The following is a 21,065-nucleotide window of genomic DNA, read 5'->3' as shown; positions in this document are numbered from 1 at the left end:
GAGTCATCAGCGTATTGGATGACTGTAGTGTCAGGGAGGGCGGAGTGAAGGTTATTAATGAAGATGTTGAAAAGTATGGGACCGAGGATGGATCCCTGAGGAACTCCGGTAGGAGTAGGTAAGAAGGAAGAGGTAGAGTACTTCCATCTGACAACCTGAGATCTGTCAGAAAGGTAACTGGAGAACCAGGAAAGAGTATTAGGGGAGAGATTAAGGTTGGAGAGATGAGAGAGAAGGTGTGTGTGGGATATGGTGTCAAAGGCTTTAGAAAGATCTAACAGAACAGTGGATACAAGAAGACCAGAATCTCGGGCTTGATTAACAGTTTCTAAGAAGGAGAGTAGGGCAGTTGTGGTGCTGTGGCCAGGGTGGAAACCGTGTTGGGTGGGAGTAAGTAGCTGATTCAGAGTTAAGTAGGGTAAAAGTTGGTGGTGAATACATTTTTCTAGAATTTTAGATATTGGAGAGAGAAGGGCTATAGGGTGGAAGTTAGAAATGGAGGTGTTTTTACCTCCTTTGTGAAGTGGAAGAATGTAGGTAGAATGCCAGAGTTTGGGTACGTATGACTCTTTTAAGGATCTGTTGATCAGGATGCTAATTGGGAGGGCAATACCTTCAGCTGCGCATTTGAGGAAGGAGGGGGGACTGTTCTCAGGGGCATTAGAGCATGGCTTTAGTTTGGATAGCAACTTTTTATAAACATTGTGGAAACTGGTTTGAGCTGGAACATAGAGAGGCTGTTATTAGGAGAGTTTAGGAAGTTGGATGGATTATTGTTAGGAAATGTTTTGGTTAGCTTAGTTATAGAATCTGTAAAGAAAGTGTTGAAGTGAGAGCTCAGTTCCTTGTCAGATAAAGTAGGGTCAGGGCAGGGGTTACTTTTTGACCCAGGATGGAGAAAGGAGTTAAAAGATTTCCAGAATTGTTTTGGGTTGTTATTATTATTGGACTTAAGTTTATTGTAGTAGTTTGTTTTGTTCATGGAAATTAATTTTTTTACTTGGTTTTGGAGTTGGGTATATTGGAGCATAGTAGAAGGCAGTTTACTTTTCTGATAAAGCTTCCAGGATTTGTCTCGGAGATGCATGGTATGTTTAGTCTCTTTGGTTAGCCACGGAGCAGAATTGGCTTTGATTCGTTTGTTTCTTAGGGGGGCTAGGGAGTTAAGAGTCTTTAGGAAGAAAGAGTTAAAATGTTCAACAGCGTTGTCAAGAGGGAGAGTGGTAAGGAATTGCCAGTTGATTTGTTTGAAAATGTTAGAGAAGTATGTGGCGTTGAAGTTGTTAAGGTTGTGAGTTTGGATGTAATTATGTTTGAATTGTGAGGGGTTAGCAGAGCGATGAATGAAGGCAGGGAGATGGTCACTAAAGGAGTCAGGGATAGTGCCAGAGAGAGAGATTTTGTTTGGATGGGAGACTAAAATCCAATCTATAATGGATCCTGGGGGGGGTGGATCTTGTTAGGTCGGGTTGTAGAGTGGATTACTTGGGAGAAGTTGAAAAGATTGATGGCTTGGGAGGGGGAAGGAGTGGTGATTTTGTTCTAGTAAATGTTGATGTCACCTAGAATAAAGGTTTCATATTGTATTTCAGATGAGGCCCAGTGGAGAATATTCTCAAGAGTGGAGATGTTGTCACCTGGGGAGATGTATAAGGAAATGAAGCAGATATGTTTGTGTTTACTGAGTCAAAGGACAGTTGCGGTTAATTCAGTATTTTTGAATTGAGGGGTTGGGATATGAAGGGGGATTAAGGAGAGATGGTTAGAGAAGATTAGGGCAGATCCTCCACCTTTTTTGTTTAATCGGTCACTCCTGAGGATGTTGAAGCCAGGAGGAAGGATTTCTGAATCAGAGATATGAGGTTTTAGCCAGGTTTCGGAGATGGCTAAGATGTCAGGTTGGTTGTGATTGATCCAAACATGAAGATGGTGAATTTTGTTGTTCAGACTCTGGGCATTGATAGTGAAGACCTTGAGGGTGCTATGAGAGGAGGTAGGAGAAGAAGGAGAAGGTGGGAGAGGCTTAGGTGAGTTAAGGTAGGTAGGGGTGGAGGGAAGGAGTTGTTTGACAAGAGGCAGGGGCCAGGGTTAGGATGAATGTCTCCAGATAAGGCAAGGAAATTATATGAGATAACTTCATGCCTTTTAAGTTTGGAATGGAGGAAGTTGTTAGGGGTTAGTGGAGATATGAGAGAGAAGCTTTTTGAAGAGCAGGAGAGTAGTTTGGGATGGAAAAGGTGCAGTAGGTTTGTTTGGATAAGGGAGAGGGAAATGGAGTGGAAGTGAGAGAGTAGAAGAGGTTGCGGGTGAGTGATAGTGATAGTATGAGCAGGAGGTAGATAAGGGTGAGCTTTTGAAGAGTATGAAGTAGCATGATAAAGAGGAATTAGAAAGAAGAGAAGACTGAAGGGGAGTTTGAAAGTGAAGAGGAAATGGGAGGGCATGATTGGAATGGGTGGCGTATGGAGGTGAGAGATAAGAAAGGAAGTGGGAATCAGTTGTGGAGAGAAAGGTAAGGGAGTGGAAGGGAGATATGAAATATTTGGAGTGGAAAGGGGAAGGTTAAGTGAAGTGAGAAGATGGGGGAGTAAGAGTGGGAGGGGAGATAAGAGGGGGGTAGAGATTGGTTAATTGAAGAAGGGATAGAGGGAGGAGGGAAAGGTCATTATTGGTTATCAGAAATGGAGGGAGGAGCTAGTGAGGTATAAATGTAGAGGTGCTGGGGGTGGGTGGAATTTGGGGGCAGGGTAGGGGAGCAGAGTGAGCCCGCAGGGCGAACGGAGTGGGAAGAGCCAGAGGAGGACAATCAGTAAAGAGTGAGTATGCAGAAGGTAAGTTTTAGCAGAGATGCGAATAGGTAAGGTAAGTGAAGCAGAGATGAGAATGGGTAGTGGGAATGTATATAGAGGTGGAGTTAGAGGGTAGAAGCAAAGGAGAAGGACAGAGGGAGATGGAAGAGACTTCAGGAAAGGGATAGAGGAGGGCTGTATTAAGTGAAAAGTGGCTAGGATTATTGGGTAGTAGAGAGGGAGAGAGCAGAGGGAAGGATGTAAGAGGGCTGTAATCGGGGAGATAAGGGGAGTAGAGGGGATAGCAAGAAGGTAGGGGAGTGTGAAGCAGTAAAATCCCTGGGGAAGAAGCAGGAAAGGGAGGAAGGGGCTATCGAGGGTCAGGATGGGGGTAAAGACAATATGGTGAGAACTATAAGTAGCAGAGAAGGGGGATGGAAATTAAGGGGAGAACTGGTAGTGCAAGCAGAAATGGAGATGAGGTAATGGCTGCTGGCTAGAATGGCAGGGAAGTGTACAGCGACCTAGTAGAATCAACTTATTAACTGCACAAGGTTACAATAGTACACATACTTTCTTGAATTCTTGTTGAAGGAAGAACTCAGGGAGCAGTGAGGCCTTAAAGTTTTAGATAGGAGTCCGTTTTTGCCAGTTCTTGGCCAGAGTGTTCAGGAGGGTATATTCTGGAGGTTAGGGCAGGGTAGGCAGGTGCCCAAGCTACAAAATGCAGGAGAAAGAAGAGAGATTGTAAGCAGCAGTGAAGGCTATTCAAGGTACACAAGAATACAGTTGTCAGGCATACATGGAATACTTATGAACAAAAAAAAATGCATGTTGCAGCAATGAATAAAAAACAATAGAATAGACTCTTACAAGATTTCACAGAAAATAGCTAAATAAAGTGCCTTTTGCAGCGAGAAATACAAAACAAAATGTTACACTCTTACAGACTCACACTAAAGCAGTTATCACAGGTAGATAATAGAGGTACTCAGTTCTGTTTGTACCTAGAAATACAAATAGAAGACAAATTATATAAGCATACCTAGCTGGGTTGGGAGGCTTTAGGCAAATGCTGAAAAGTCGGGAGATATGTATATGAATACAGTAAAGATCTCAGCAGAACCAAGCACAACAAATACCTAGTCCTAAAATGTGGGGCAACAGGCTAAGGAGTCTGATTAAATAAGCAAGCCCCAGCGGAGAGTTTCACGACAGAAACTAGCATGTACAGGCAGCATTGATTAGAATACAGTGTAACTAGCAGGATTTAGTTAAAAAGCCCCAAAACAGTTAAAAAACAGCACGAGTTACACATACAAGTATTTAGAGGCTATGTAGGTGTGAGTACTGTGCGACAAGCATGGCTTTAGTTAAACTAAAGCAAGCCCCAAACAGTTAAGAACACAGCCTAGAGCCACTCTTGGGAAATGGAGCATTCAGGAGTCATAACTTTGAGCTCAGTGCGACTAGCTCTGGGATAGGTAATTTAATAAACAAGCCCCAGGCAGTTACAGCTAAGCCGAATGCAGCACGTTAGGAACTAGGATGTGCCCTTTCCATATTGATGGTGCTGTTATGCATATTCAGATAACATAAGAACCCTCAGCGACTAGCACAGTTTTAGTTAATACTTATCAGGAACTACAAAGCGTGCTTTCAATAATGTTGTTTCTGTTATGCATATACAGATAACATAAGAACCCTCAGCAACTAGCACAGTTTTAGTTAATACTATCAGCTATCACGTATACAGGTAGGAAAAAGCAGTTAATCAATAGTTTGCAAACATGCTTGTACAGATTACATAAGAACCCTCAGCGACTAGCAGTGTTCTAGTAAAACCTATCGTCTATCAAAGTATACATTTAGGAAAAACACTGTAAAACATACTTAGAATAACTTTTAGTAAATAAAACAGTTAGGAGAACTGTAAACATAGTTAGAATAATGTATAGTAAATAAAACAACAACAAACAAGCGAGTCCCTTGCAGAGTGGATGCCAGTCACGCAAGCAACGCGCTATCTATATGGCGTGTACAATCGGGAGAAAACAAGTACCAATTCACATATGTAGACAGCCGATAAATACCATGAACAGTCCTGAGCCACAAGAAACAAAAAAAAAAAAAAACCAGTACTTACTACGTCGGTGCGGACACTGGAGCCAGAGTAGCACAGCAGCTGAGGGGTAGAATAGGGAAAATAAAGATGGCGTCTATTTGAAAACAGGAGCTATAAAGAGTAGGAGAGGAAGTGGGTGGAGAAGGGGGAGGGAGGGGGCAAGGGAGGAAGGAGAGGGGACAGGGAGAGTAGATACAGGCTGGAAGTCGGGGGGATGGGCCAGAGGAGGAGAAGTGAGGAGGACAATCAGTAAAGAGTGAGTATGCAGAAGGTAAGTTTTAGCAGAGATGTGAATAGGTAAGATAAGTGAAGAAGAGATGAGAATGGGTAGTGAGAATGTATATAGAGGTGGAGTTAGAGGGTAGAAGCAAAGGAGAAGGACAGAGGGAGATGGAAGAGACTTTGGGAAAGGGATAGAGGAGGGCTGTATTAAGTGAAAAGTGGCTAGGATTCTTGGGTAGCAGAGAGGGAGAGAGCAGAGGGAATGATGTAAGAGGGCTGTAATTGGGGAGATAAGGGGAGTAGTGGGGATAGCAAGAAGGTAGGGGAGCGCCACCTAGTGGCCAGTCAGTCTGAAGCAGTAGAAATCCCTGGGGGAGAAGCAGGAAATGGAGGAAGGGGCTATCGAGGGTCAGGATGGGGGTAAAGAAAATATGGTGAGAACTATAAGTAGCAGAGAAGGGGGATGGAAATTAAGGGGAGAACTGGTAGTGCAAGCAGAAATGGAGAGGAGGTAGTGGCTGCTGGCTAGAATGGCAGGGAAGTGTACAGCGACCTAGTAGAATCAACTTATTAACTGCACAAGGTTACAATAGTACACATACTTTCTTGAATTCTTGTTGAAGGAAGAACTCAGGGAGCAGTGAGGCCTAAAAGTTTTAGATAGGAGTCCGTTTTTGCCGGTTCTTGGCCAGAGTGTTCAGGAGGGTATATTCAGGAGGTTAGGACAGGGTAGGCAGGTGCCCAAGTTTCTTGAATTCTTGTTGAAGGAAGAACTCAGGGTGCAGTGAGGCCTTAAAGTTTTAGATAGGAGTCCAGTTTTGCCGGTTCTTGGCCAGAGTGTTCAGGAGGGTATATTCAGGAGGTTAGGACAGGGTAGGCAGGTGCCCAAGTTTCTTGAATTCTTGTTGAAGGAAGAACTCAGGGAGCAGTGAGGCCTTAACGTTTTAGATAGGAGTCCGTTTTTGCTGGTTCTTGGCCAGAGTGTTCAGGAGGGTATATTCAAGAGGTTAGGGCAGGGTAGGCAGGTGCCCAAGTTTCTTGAATTTTTGTTGAAGGAAGAACTCAGGGAGCAGTGAGGCCTTAAAGTTTTAGATAGGAGTCCGTTTTTTGCTGGTTCTTGGCAAGAGTTTTCAGGAGGGTATATTCAGGAGGTTAGGGCAGGGTAGGCAGGTGCCCAAGTTTCTTGAATTCTTGTTGAAGGAAGAACTCAGGGAGCAGTGAGGCCTTAAAGTTTTAGATAGGAGTCCGTTTTTTGCTGGTTCTTGGCAAGAGTTTTCAGGAGGGTATATTCAGGAGGTTAGGGCAGGGTAGGCAGGTGCCCAAGTTTCTTGAATTCTTGTTGAAGGAAGAACTCAGGGAGCAGTGAGGCCTTAAAGTTTTAGATAGGAGTCCGTTTTTGCCGGTTCTTGGCCAGAGTGTTCAGGAGGGTATATTCAGGAGGTTAGGGCAGGGTAGGCAGGTGCCCAAGTTTCTTGAATTCTTGTTGAAGGAAGAACTCAGGGAGCAGTGAGGCCTTAAAGTTTTAGATAGGAGTCCATTTTTGCCGGTTCTTGGCCAGAGTGTTCAGGAGGGTATATTCAGGAGGTTAGGGCAGGGTAGGCAGGTGCCCAAGTTTCTTGAATTCTTGGTGAAGGAAGAACTCAGGGAGCAGTGAGGCCTTAAAGTTTTAGATAGGAGTCCGTTTTTGCCGGTTCTTGGCCAGAGTGTTCAGGAGGGTATATTCAGGAGGTTAGGGCAGGGTAGGCAGGTGCCCAAGTTTCTTGAATTCTTGTTGAAGGAAGAACTCAGGGAGCAGTGAGGCCTTAAAGTTTTAGATAGGAGTCCGTTTTTGCCGGTTCTTGGCCAGAGTGTTCAGGAGGGTATATTCAGGAGGTTAGGCCAGGGTAGGCAGGTGCCCAAGTTTCTTGAATTCTTGTTGAAGGAAGAACTCAGGGAGCAGTGAGGCCTTAAAGTTCTATATAGGAGTCCGTTTTTGCCGGTTCTTGGCCAGAGTGTTCAGGAGGGTATATTCAGGAGGTTAGGGCAGGGTAGGCAGGTGCCCAGGTTTCTTGAATTCTTGTTGAAGGAAGAACTCAGGGAGCAGTGAGGCCTTAAAGTTTTAGATAGGAGTCCGTTTTTGCTGGTTCATGGCCAGAGTGTTCAGGAGGGTATATTCAGGAGGTTAGGGCAGGGTAGGCAGGTGCCCATGTACGTCGGTGCGGACACTGGAGCCAGTGTAGCACAGCAGCTGAGGGTAGAATAGGGAAAATAAAGAACATGTATTTATTCATTTATATTATAATATATTAAGGTTATTTGAGGTGTACAACATATAAGAAATGTTGAGTTTTTATTAAATTTTTTTAATAATGTATTTTTTAGTTATGTGTTTATATGTATTATAGTGGGTAATATTTAGGACGATGAATGCTTTATGTGTGGTTATTTGACATTATTAGATGTAAATTGTAGGAATAGTCATTGCTCATGAATTATTTATGAACCCTGGATGTTGATTGGTCCAGTAATTATAAATATAAATTTATACATAAAGTATTTTGACATTTTGTTGTTGGCATAGGGACATTGATTTAATAGAAAATAAGTTACATTACATGTGTTTTTTAAAAAGAATTTTGAATGAGATTCATTTTTTATCAAATGACATCATTTCCTGTGGGAACTGTATTTAAACAACAGTTTTTTTACATTCATTGTTTCTGAGGAAGTTCACGTAAATAAAAGTGGATGAAAGTGCTTAAAAGTCATTTTGGAGAGTGAGAGTTTTTTCTGGAGCTACTCAAGATTATTTGCCTGGTCCAGTAATTAACTAATTTATTTATTTAATTTATAATTAACTTTGTATTATAAATTTACTAGCAGTTGGGGCATGCTCTGTCTTGATAAAGTCCCCAAATGGTTGGAGACGAAAGTGCTTGAGTTACTGGATGTATCTGATTTATTTTTATTTGTTAAATTAAAGTTCTCTTTTTTAAGCACTTCTTAGTTGCTTATTTGGAATTTTTTATCTTTCTTCATCTTGTTGCAACCGAGGCCATTTTTTTTGGATTGTGTATTTTCTAATTCATTAAGCCTCTTCACAATATCACCCCTCTAGATGAAACAGGTTGTGCCAAAATACTAAAGAAAAGGGAACAGGTGCTGCCCCCATGAATGTTTACAAAATGCTCAGCCACTGGACTCTTCGTGTTTCTATTATTAATATCCCTCAAATGCTCCATAATCCTGACCTTCACCAGCCTCTTAGTTTGACCAATGTACCATTTAACATTGGTAGAACCACATCCTACAATATAAACCAGCCCATAAGAGTTGCAACCAAAACTACCCCTAAGGTGAATCTTTTACCATTAATATATGTGCAAGAAATATTTTAATACGGCTACATGCCTTACAGTGTCTACAAGCTGAAAATCCAATAGATGCTTCAGGAACACTTATTATAGGCATATTCAATTCCTTTAGGTTAGCATAATGCCCATATGAAAATTTCACATGTTTAGGAACAAATTTCCTACTACCACATCCTCACAAATGATGTACCACAAATCCAGGATTGCTTGTTTCATCACCTCTGAAAAAACAGAATACCTGGAAACAAAGAACAACACTTTGTCATCAAGAGCACCAGGGTTAATATCCAAATGCTCATTCATAACAAATCTGTTCCTTTTCTCACCTATATTCCTACACCTTTTTCCAAATGTTTCATCATAAGCCTAACATAAGTGTTCTACCTTATAACCCCGGTTTAAAAGTCTATCCCTTGCTTCCAATACAATTTTTTTTTTTTAATTTTCCTCAGAGGTATTCCAAATAATTCACTTAAATTCACCCAAAGGTAAATATTTCACCAAATGAGGGGGTGCATGCTATCCACATACAGGAAATTGTTAATTGAAGTATTTTTCCTGAAAGGTTTATACTGAATTTTATTACTATTATCCACATAGAGTACTACATCAAGAAATTGGATACTGGATTCCCCTTTTATCATTGAAAATTTCAAACCATGATTATTTTGATTTAAAGTCTTAAAAAAATGAATCAAATTCACTAACACAAAAAAATAAGATCATCTATAAAACGTTTGTAAACCAAAACATTTTTCTTGAAATAATCAAAATAATAAATAAATATTTTTTCAAAGTACCCCATATACAAAATAGCATAAGTTGGGGCATAGGAAGCCCCCATAGCTGTACCCTTATGCTGTAAATATACCTCACTCTCAAATTTGAAATAATTTTGAGCTAAGCAGAATTTAAGCAACCTAGTCACAAAAGCAGTTTTGGGCCATCACCCATAATATTCCAAATGGCTTCAAGGCCCCATTTTGTCTGAATGTTAGTGTAAAGTGAATTAACATCTACAACCACCCAGTAGAAGGAGTTTCAGCTAATAGATGCTGTAAGGCATGTAGCCATATTAAAAATATTTCTGGCACATATATTAATGGAAAAAGATTCACCTGTAGGGGAAGTTTTGTTTGCAACTCTTGTGGGGTGGTTTATATTGTAGGATGTGATTGTACCAATGTTAAATGATATATTGGTCAAACTAAGAGGCCGGTGAAGGTCAGGATTATGGAGCATTTGAAGGATATTAATAACCAAAACATGAAGAGTCCAGTGGCTGAGCATTTTGTAAACATTCATGGGGGCAACACCTGTTCCTTTTTCATTAGTATTTTGGCATAACCTGTTTCATCTAGAGGGTGTGATATTGTGAAGAGGCTTAATAAATTAGAAAGTAAATTTATTCTCAATTATGGGACATTATTCCCTAGGGGTCTCAATCTTGAGGTAAATTTGTAAAATAAAATGTGTGTATTAACCGCTTATTTATATGTGTGTACTTAAGATTCAATATTTAATTTTTTTTATAAATATTTAAAGAATAAGTAAAATGCTATGAATTTATTATTATAAATGTATTATATTAGTTAGGCATTTAAAAACTGATAAAATTTAAATAGTTTAGCCTGATGTTTTTAATGGCTGTTTTTAGTAAATGTGTTGGTAGCACTTTAAAAATGTAAAAAAAGTTGAATTTATTATTTAATTGTTTAATTAATTTAATTCATTTATGTATTGAATTGATTGGGGTTTGAACCTGTGTATAAATGTTGGTGGTTTGACACTGTGTTTTATCCATTGAAGGTGAATGGTCGAGTTACCAGTGGTGGAGTAAAATTTAAACCTCCTTTCTGTGTGGTCCTGCTTCTTGCTTTTTGGTTATATATTTTTTATTTTATATTTGTGTGCTGAAGTGGTCAATTGTTTTTCATTATGCAACAAAACTGACCTGATGTTAAGAAGCTACAGATGAGGAAAGAGTCCTGGAGATTCCTAGACTTGAAGAAAGTATATGACAAGTTCCCAAAAAAAGCTGATTTGGGGCAGTCCTACAATGGTTCAAAGTTCCAGAAACATTGGTACAATTAATACGGCTATGTACAAGGACCCAATGTTTGTAGTTACAAACAGTGTTCAGATTCACAGAGGGGCTCCATGTAGGAGTGGGTGTGCATAAGGGTTCAGCTCTGAGCCCATTGCTGTTCATACTGATGATGGGCTACATTAGGAAACAGGTTAAAGGAGACATTAACAAATGTGATCTGGCATTACAGACAAAACATGAACAAGAACTTCAGCAAATGATAAGGGACTGGAATGTAAAACTAAAGGCACCTAGGATGTGGCTGTTGTAATTACTGCAAATATATTTTGGAAGCAAGAAGGGCAAGTGCAGAGGATGTGTTGACTCACCACAAATTTCGTTGTAACTGTGGTACAAGAGTGCTTGATAATTTTGAATAGTGAATCTGACTTTAATGTTTACAATTATAGTAATGTGACTATAACAGAACCATTTGTTGATGCATTTCTAAAGGTTTTACATTTGTCCCAACTTAGAGTGCTAAGATTGTTGATATTCTCATTGATCTTAAACTATTTGTTAGAAAATTTAATTTTTGTTCATATTTTCGTAATGTTGGATTTTTTTGACAATGGGACTTACTTAACAAGACCAAGTACATTTAACCCCCCACTTAATCCACTTTTACAGCTATTAGAGCACATCTGTGAGTATGATATTCGTGTGCCTTTGATGAACAAATCAAGCTCCTGTTGGTTTAATTTGGATTCTGAACAATGGAATTTACTCACACAAACATGCACAGATAGATCAATCAGATTAATGAAACCTGACAAGGGAGTGAGGCAAGTACTTATGAGTTCCACTGATTAGATTAACAAAATATCAGTGATTTTGTGTGAAGAGATCTGAGGAGCTGTCTAAAAATGAATACATAGATTGAAAGAAATACTCATGCAAAATACAAATGCCCAGAGATTCCTTAATTTCATCATTGCAAATGCCTTGGACCAGTTGGTTGACAACCCCACAAGATGTGAAAATATATTGGACTTGGTATTAACCAACATGAGTAACTGCTGCAGCATCCTTACAGTGTCATCATCTCTGGCAATATCCGATCACAAAGTGGTCACTGTGAAAGTCACCATCTGCCCCAAACCCCCCCCCCCCCAGCTAAAGTCAAACAAAAAAACTTCTCCAAAGCTGATTACATCCTCCTTAGGGAAGGTATAAACAGCTTCACAACCCCCTCCCCTTCCATAGAAACTGGCACATATGTCCAAACCTACAACAAAGTACTTTAGAAGCATTTATATAGTTGCATGGAATCAGGAATACCCAACAAGATTAAATCATCCTCCTCAAGGAAGAGTAAACCTGTCTGGTGGACATCAGCAATAAATTAACTGTATAATAAAAGGAAAACATTGCTGTCCATCACCAAGAAAGAGCAGGTACCTAATTGGAAGCAATCTCTCCTTAGTCTGAACAAGCAAATAAGAGCACTAGTGAAATCATCCAAAGAAAACTTTGAGTCCAAACTGGCCACATCTACTAAAGACAATCATAAGGCCTTCTTCACATATATCTGCAGTCTCAAAAGAAGTACCCACATCTGCTCAGAACTGGTGGTCAAAGACATCGCATACACAAATGCCATAGATATAGCCAACCTGCTGGCAGGCAGGTTCAGTGAACACTTCACCCTCTGTCTCCCCATCAGTAAATCAGGACATCCCCAGCACTTTCCCCCTCCCCTTATATCTAGGGAGCAAGTCATTACTGCCCTTTCAAAGGCAAAAAATACAGCCTCCATGGGACCCAATAACATCCCCGGATTTATCCTACATGAAATCAGGCAGGAACTTGCACTAGGCACCCTATTCAACCAAAGTTTGAGTACAGGCTTCATCCCAGCTGAGTAGAGGACAGCCACTGTCATCCCTTTGCATAAAGGTGGAGTGTCAACTGATCCAGGAAATTATAGACCCATCAGCCTAACTAGCCTGATCTGCAAGGCCATAGAGTGGATTATCATGGACTTCATTAACAAGGATATTGGCAACCTCCAAACACACAGTTTGGTTTCATCAAGGGGAAGTCATGCCTATCAAGTTTGATCGACTTCTTTGAGATAGTCACCAAAGCCATGGATGAGGGGAAGATGATGCACACCATCTACCTTGACCTGGTCAAAGCCTTCAGTACTATTCCCCACTCAGGTATATTAGATAAACTCTCACAACTAGGCATCAATCCATATGTTACCAGATGGGTAGCAAACAAACTCTCACAACTAGGCATCAATCCATATGTTACCAGATGGGTAGCAAACTGGCTCACTGATAGAACCCACCAAGTCAAAATAGGGAAAGCCACCTGAAGCAGTAGACCCGTAATGAATGGGGTTCCCCAGGGATCAGTCTTGAGGCCTGTGTTGTTTGGGATATACTTTTCTGAGGTGCAGGCCAAAGCCAGTGGGCTCAAAAACTTGAAAACAAAGCTACGTGTAAAGATGTAGTTACTGTGAATACATAGATAGTTCAGGTAGCTTTGTACATCCAGTCACTACACGTAGCTTTGTTTTTCGAGTTCAGGCCAGTTGTGACTCCCAATATGTGGTTTATCTGGCCACTTGTACGGCTTGCCCAGCATTTTATGTGGGCAAGACCGATAGAAAATTGAAAGAGAGGATAAGAGAGCATGTGTATAATATCAGGGTCAATTCTGATAAGAATGCTCTTTCTAAACATGTTACTGAGACTTCACCTGATCATAGCTTTAGATTTCAAGTTATTCAAAGTAATTACACCAATATTAGAAGGGGGGATGTTAGGAATAAGATGGAACAAAATGAGAGTAGATGGATAATTAGGTTAAGGGCAGACCGAGACCCTGGACTCATGGCAGAGTACCTCTCAGACCCATTTTGAAAGGTAGACCGATCAGGAGATAGGTCAGACAAATTTGAGTAATATGTTTGCCACTTCACTGCATCTATAATTATCATGTTCTTGTGTTTGTATATGCTATACATATTCTAGAGAGTTACTATATACAACGCCTTTAATACATGAATATAATTGTGTGCGAATTGTTGTGCTCTTTACTAAAATGTATATATACGTTCACAAGCACATTACTGTTAATTAATATGTGTTTCTATGGGGAGAAGCTCACATTCCGAAGATGACTGGAAGTATTTCACGCAGGTAGTTAATTAGCCATTTTCGTCTACCAACATCCATGTTTTGAGGCTATTCATTGTTGCTGCTCTTATCTCATAATTGTTATATAGATTTGATATTTTATTGTATTTATTTAATGGGATGGCTAAATTACAGAATTATATGAATGTCTTACATTTAAGTTTGCATATTTAATTATTTAAATTATACGTTTTAATTGATTTTAATTGAAAGAGAGGAAGTGATGTCACCAGTGTTTAGAGTATTTAAGCATTTTATTGAAAGTTCATTATATTTGGCCTGAGGAAGTCTATATAGTGAAAGCGCTTGCTGTTCTATGTGTTAATAAACTAGTTTGAATTCATTCTCGTTTGGAATATATCTTTTGGTGAAGTGAAGACTGCCGTTTGAGGGTTACATATTGTTGTTACATGAAAAGTGTACCTTCTACATGAACTACTAATTTGGAACGAACAGTATTGAGCATATTTCTCTGCCGTCTCCATTTGCTGTTTTATTTCATAGTATTTTGGTCAGAGATTCATTCACAAAGCAGCTATTTTTCTTATACTTTGGTGGTAAATGTCTCCACAAGTATTTTTATATATGTTTCCATTTAAGTATTTTGGTGGTGCCAAAGGGATAATCTTGTTACATGGTGCCATATCTTTTGGGACTAACCTAAACTAAGAGAATTTGGAGGCTAGACTGAAAGGGAAGTAAGTAGGTTATGGTGAGAGAAACTCCCCACAGTGAAATCCACTTATTTATTAGGGAACCCTGTTGAAGTGAACTGAAGCAGACATGATAAGTCCTAAAGGGTATTTGATATTACCAATGAAGAATGAAGAAAGTGACAACAAGAAGGAGGTGGAGAAAAGTGAAATAAGCAATGGTAAAGGTTTGGCCACATCTGGTTAACGTTAAAGGAAATACTTGAACTGATGTACCAGACTTATCAGCAGGAAATACGCAAAATGATGTACCAGACTTAGCAGAAAATACACAAAATGATGTACCAGACTGATCAGCAGGAAATACAAGAACAGATGTACCAGACTTAGCAGGAAATACAAGAACAGATGTACCAGACTTATCAGCATGAAACAAACAAAATGATGCACCAGACTTATCAGCAGGAAATACACAAAATGATGTACCAGACTTATCAACAGGATATACACACAATGATGTAGCAGACTTATCAGCAGGAAATACAAGAACAGATGTACCAGACTTATCAGCAGGAAACAAACAAAATGATGCACCAGACTTATCAGCAGGAAATACACAAAATGATGTACCAGACTTATCAGCAGGAAATACACAAAATGATGTACCAGGCTTAGCAGGAAATACACAAAATGATGTACCAGACATATCAGCAGGAAATACAATAACTGATGTACCAGACTTATCAGCAGAAAATACAAGAACTGATGTACCAGACTTAGCAGGAAATACACAAAATGATGTACCAGACTTATCAGCAGGAAATACAAGAACTGATGTACCAGACTTATCAGCAGGAAATACAAGAACTGACGTACCAGACTTATCAGCAGGAAATACACAAAATGATGTACCAGACATATCAGCAGGAAATACACAACATGATGTACCAGACTTATCAGCAGGAAATACATGAACTGATGTACCAGACTTAGCAGGAAATACATGAATTGATGTACCAGACTTATCAGCAGGAAATACACAAAATGATGTACCAGACTTATCAACATGAAATGCAAGAACTGATGTACTGGACTTATAAGCAGGAAATAAACAAAATGATGTACCATGCTTAGCAGCAGGAAATACATAAAATGATGTACCAGACTTATCAGCAGGAAATATACAAAATTATGTACCAGACTTATCAGCAGGAAATACAAGAACTGATGTACCAGACTTATCAGTAGGAAATACAAGAACTGATGTACCAGACTTATCAGCAGGAAATACACAGACTTTTCAGCAGGAGATACATGAACTGATGTACCAGACATAGCAGGAAATACACAAAATGATGAACCAGATTTATCAGCAGGAAATACAAGAACTGATGTACCAGACATATCAGCAGGAAGTACACAAAATGATGTACCAGATTTATCAGCAGGAAATACACAAAATGATGTACCAGACTTATCAGCAGGAAATACACAAAATGATACCAGACTTATAAGCAGGAAATACACAGAATGATGTACCAGACCTATCAGCAGGAAATACACAACATGATGTACCAGACTTAGCAGGAAATACACAAAATGATGTACCAGACTTATCAGCAGGAAATACAAGAACTGATGTACCAGATTTATCAGCAGGATATACACAAAATTATGTAGCAGACTTAGCAGGAAATACATGAACTGATGTACCAAACTTACCAGCAGGAAATACACAAAATGATGGGTTCTATATCAGCATATCGAAAGATGTAAACACTGAATGTTTAAATGTCAAACTGTATTCAGCGAAAGCAACAGAAAACCACATTTTTTCCTAGGGAAAGAATTCAGTTGTCCGTTTCTGTTGCTTCGGTATTTTCAGCACTGTGCCAACAAGATTCTGGGTTGGATTCAGGTAAGTTATTTCCTGTGCTACTGTCGAGTTAAGACACAAAAGTGATCCCGGGTTAGTTATGTCCCATCCCTCATCAAGATTTTTCTTGAAGAGTGCTAATGAAAACTTTGCTTGACATAGATGGGTAGCCTGTTCCAGAGTATGGGAAGTCAGGGTTAGCAGGAAATACACAAAATGATGTACCAGACATAGGTTAGCAGGAAATACATGAACTGATGTACCAGACTTATCAGCAGGAAATGCACAAGTTAGTGTACCAGACTTATCAGCAGGAAATACATGAACTGATGTACCAGACTTATCAGGAAATACAAGAAATGATGTTTGGACCAGACTTTTCAGCAGGAAATACACAAAATGATGTACCAGACTTATCAGCAGGAAATACAGTTCAACATTTAAACATTCGGTGTTTACATCTTTCAATATGCTGATATAGACCCAAAATGGTGTACAAGACTTAGCAGGAAATACATGAACTGATGTACTAGACTTATCAGCAGGAAATACATGAACTGATGTACCAGACTTATCAGCAGGAAATGCATGAACTGATGTACCAGATTTATCAGCAGGAAATACTCAAAATGATGTACCAGACTTATCATCAGGAAATACACAAAATTATGTACCATACTTATCAGCAGGAAATACACAAATGATGTACCAGACATATCAGCAGGAAATACAAGAACTGATGTACCAGACTTATCAGCAGGAAATACATGAACTGATGTACCAGACCTACCAGCAGGAAATATACAAAATGATGTACCAGACTAATCAGCAGAAGATACAAGAACTGATGTACCAGACTTATCTGCAGGAAATACAAGAACAGATGTACCAGACTTATCAGCAGGAAATACACAAAATGATGTACCAGACATATCAGCAGGAAATACACAACATGATATACCAGACTTATCAGCAGGAAATACACAAAATGATGTACCAGACATATCATCAGGAAATACACAACATGATGTACCAGACTTATCAGCAGGAAATACACAAAATGATGCACCAGACATAGCAGGAAATACATGAACTGATATACCAGACTTAGCAGGAAATACATAAACTAATGTACCAGACTTATCTGCAGGAAATACACAAAATGATGTACCAGATGTATCAGCAGGAAATACACAAAATTATGTACCAGACTTATCAGCAGGAAATACAAGAACTAATGTACCAGACTTATGAGCAAGAAATATACAAACTAATGTACCAAACTTATCAGTAGGAAATACAAGAACTGATGTGCCAGACTTATCAGCAGGAAATACAAGAACGGCTGTACCAGATGTATCAGCAGGAAATACACAAAATGATGTACCAGACTTATCAGCAGGAAGTACACACAATGATATACCAGACTTAGCAGGAAATACAAGAACTGATGTACCAGACTTATCAGCAAGAAATACACAAAATGATGGACCAGACATATCAGCAAGAAGTACACAAAATGATGTACCAGATTTATCAGCAGGAAATACACAAAATGATGTACCAGACTTATCAGCAGGAAATACACAAAAGGATGTACCAGACTAATCAGCAGGAGATACAAGAACTGATGTACCAGACGTACCAGTAAATACACAAATTTATGTACCAGACTTAGCAGGAAATACGTAAAATGATGTACCAAACTTATCAGCAGGAAATAGACAAACTGTTGTGCAAGACTTAGCAGGAAATACATGAACTGATGTACCAGACTTATTAGCAGGAAATACATGAACTGATGTACAAGACATATCAGCAGGCAATACATGAACTGATGTACCAGATTTATCAACAGGAAATAAACAAAATGATGTACCAGACTTAGCAGGAAATACACAAAATCATGTATTAGGCTTAGCAGGAAATACACAAAATAATGTACCAGACTTATCAGCAGGAAATACATGAACTGACATACCAGACTTATCAGCAGGCAATACACAAAATGATGTACCAGACATATTAGCAGGAAATACGTGAACTGATGTAAAAGACATAGCAGGAAATACAAGAACTGATGTACCAGACTTATCAGCAGGAAATACAGGAATTGATGTACCAGACATCAGCATGAAATATACAAAATGATGTACAAGACTTAGCAGGAAATATACAAAATGATGTACCAGACTTAGCAGAAAATACAAGAACTGACGTACCAGACGTATCAGCAGGAAATACAAGAACTGATGTACCAGACGTATCAGCAGGAAATACAAGAACAGATGTACCAGACTAATCAACAGGAAATACACAAAATGATGTACCAGACTTATCAGCAGGAAATACACAAAATTATGTACCAGACGTAGCAGGAAATACATAAAATGATGTACAGACTTATAGGTTTATAGTTAGGTATAAGGCTATCGGCCCAAGCGCCTACGTAAGCCTAGCCAACAAGTTTCCCTGGCTTATGTCACCCAAGAAAGTTATTTTCCTGTGCCACTGTCGAGCAGAGACACAAAAGTGATCCCCAGGGTGTATTTCCTATTTCCCATCCACTCAACAAGATTTTTCTTGAAGAGTGCTAATGAAGAACTTTGCTTGACATAGGATGGGTAGCCTATTCCAGAGGTTGTGAAGTCTTAGCAAGAAATACACAAAATCATGTACATTAACAGGAAATACAAGAACTGATGTAGCAGATTTACCAGCAGGAAATAAACAAAATGATGTGCCAGACTTATCAGCAGAAAATACACAAAAGTATGTACCAGATTTATTAGCGGGAAATACATGAACTGAGGTAGCAGACTTAGCAGGAAATACACATAATGATGTAACAGACTTATCAGCAGGAAATACACAAAATGATGTACCAGACTTATCAATAGGAAATACACAAAATGATGTACCAGACTTATTAGCAGGAAATACATGAACTGATGTACCAGACTTATCAGCAGGAAATACAAGAACTGATGTACCAGACTTATCAGCAGGAAATACAAGAACTGATGTTCCAGACTTATCAGCAGGAAATACACACAGTGATGTACCAGACTTATCATCAGGAAATACACAAAATGATGTACCAGACTTATCAGCAGGAAATACACAAAATGATGTACCAGACTTTTCAGCAGGAAATACAAGAACTGATGTACCAGACATATCAGTAGGAAATACAAGAACTGATGTACCAGACTTATCAGAAGGAAATACACAAAATGATGTACCAGACTTAGCAGGAAATACATGAAATGATGTACCAGACTTATCAGAAGGAAATACACAAAATGATGTACCAGACTTAGCAGGAAATACATGAAATGGTGTACCAGACTTATCAGCAGGAAATACACAAAATGATGTACCAGATTTATCAGCAGGAAATACAAGAACTGATGTGCTAAACTTATCAGCAGGAAATACACAAAATGATGTACCAGACTTATTAGCAGGAAATACACTAATGTACCAGACTTATCAGCAGGAAATACACAAAATGATGTACCAGACTTATCAGCAGGAAATACAAGAACTGATGTACCAGACTTATCAGCAGGAAATACAAGAACTGATGTACCAGACTTATCAGCAGGAAATACAAGAAATGATGTACCAGACTTATTAACAGGAAATGCACAAAATGATGTACCAGACTTATCAGCAGGAAATACAAGAACTGATGTAACAAATTTATCAACAGGAAATACAAGAACTGATGCACCAGATGTATCAGTATAAAATACACAAAATGATGTAACAGACTTATCAGCAAGAACTAAACAAAATGATGTAAAAGACTTATCAGCAGGAAATACACAAAATGATGTACCAGACTTCTCAGCAGGAAATACACAAAATTATGTACCAGACTTAGCAGGAAATACACAAAATGATGTACAGACTTATAGGTTCATAGGTAGGTACAAGGCTACCGGCCCAAGCGCCTACGTAAGCCTAGCCAACAAGTTTCCCTGGCTTATGCCCCCCAAGAAAGTTATTTTCCTGTGCCACTGTCGAGCAGAGACACAAAAGTGATCCTTGGGGTATATTTCCTATTTTCCATCCACTCATCAAGATTTTTCTTGAAGAGTGCTAATGAAGAACTTTGCTTGACATAGGATGGGTAGCCTATTCCAGAGTATGGGAAGTCTTAACAGGAAATACACAGAATGATGTACCAGACACATTAGCAGGAAATACATGGACTGATGTAGCAGATTTATCAGCAGGAAATACACAAAATGATATACCAGACTTATCAGCAGGCAATACACAAAATGATGTACCAGACATATAAGCAGGAAATGCATGGACTGATGTACCAGACATAGCAGGAAATACAAGAACTGATGTACCAGACTTATCAGCAGGAAATACAGGAATTGATGTACCAGACATCATCAGGAAATATACAAAATGATGTACAAGACTTAGCAAGAAATACACAAAATGATGTACCAGACTTAGCAGAAAATACAAGAACTGACGTACCAAATGTATCAGCAGGAAATAGAAGAACTGATGTACCAGATGTATCAGCAGGAAATAATAGAACTGATGTACAAGACTAATCAACAGGAAATACACAAAATGATGTACCAGACATATCAGCAGGAAATACACAAAATGATGTGCCATATTTATCAGCAGGAAATACACAAAATGATGTACCAGACTTATCAGCAGGAAATACACAAAATGATGTACCAGACATATCAGTAGGAAATACAAGAACTGATGTACCAGACTTATCAGAAGGAAATACACAAAATGATGTACCAGACTTAG

This window comes from Protopterus annectens, chromosome 13.part0 (assembly GCF_019279795.1).
Source record: "Protopterus annectens isolate FY-2018-M chromosome 13.part0, PAN1.0, whole genome shotgun sequence".
In the NCBI taxonomy this organism is placed as follows: domain Eukaryota; kingdom Metazoa; phylum Chordata; order Ceratodontiformes; family Protopteridae; genus Protopterus; species Protopterus annectens.
The sequence above is the reverse complement of the archived record's forward strand: the minus strand, read 5'-3'. Positions refer to the sequence as shown.